Source organism: Bremia lactucae, linkage group LG10 (genome assembly GCF_004359215.1).
Source record: "Bremia lactucae strain SF5 linkage group LG10, whole genome shotgun sequence".
NCBI lineage: Eukaryota > Oomycota > Peronosporomycetes > Peronosporales > Peronosporaceae > Bremia > Bremia lactucae.
Genome location: NC_090619.1, coordinates 79,743 through 80,437, shown reverse-complemented (window position 1 = coordinate 80,437; position 695 = coordinate 79,743).

Sequence of the window (695 nt, the reverse complement as noted above, 5' to 3'; positions counted from 1 at the left end):
TATGCTACCCATTTGTTTGACAACTCTGAACTTAGGGGTAGCTTCAGAGTCCGCGTCAGTAGGGCATTCCGCCCCTACTGCGCTCCTGCATTTCCCGACCCATCAGTAATCGATGCAGAACTCATGCGTCTCGCACGCTGATTCTTGTCATCACCCTTTTGGAAGGGAGTCCTCTTGCTGGGCGTCTTCGCCCCAGCAGGGACCCTGGCATAGCAGCGAGCCATCACATGGCCGCGCTTGCCGCATTTATAGCAGACAACTTCTGCATCGCCCAACTCCATGGCAGTGGAATATGTCCTCTCGGCCGACGGCTTATACCAAGCTGTCGCCGAGGAACTGTTGTAGGATTGCTCCTCAACTAAGGCAATATGAATTGCCTCTTCCATCGTCGACGGCACCTTTCTGAAAGTTGGGGCGCTTACTGCTGTGAACGGGATATCCTTTTCACGCACAAGGACCTGTGATAGTGGAAAATTACGTCTGCGATCGCGGGCATCAGACTATTGATTATCGTTGAACAAGAGATTTCTATACGCCACCAGGAAGCCCGCAAAAGTGCGTCCTCAGTCAATTCTAAAAGCAAAAGGGAAACCGATTTGTCGACTCCTTTTTAAATGTACAATTTAATAACATGACAAACCTTTTACCTATTTTCCAACGTTGCCGATCACACAAAGCAAGGGCAACCGCTGGTG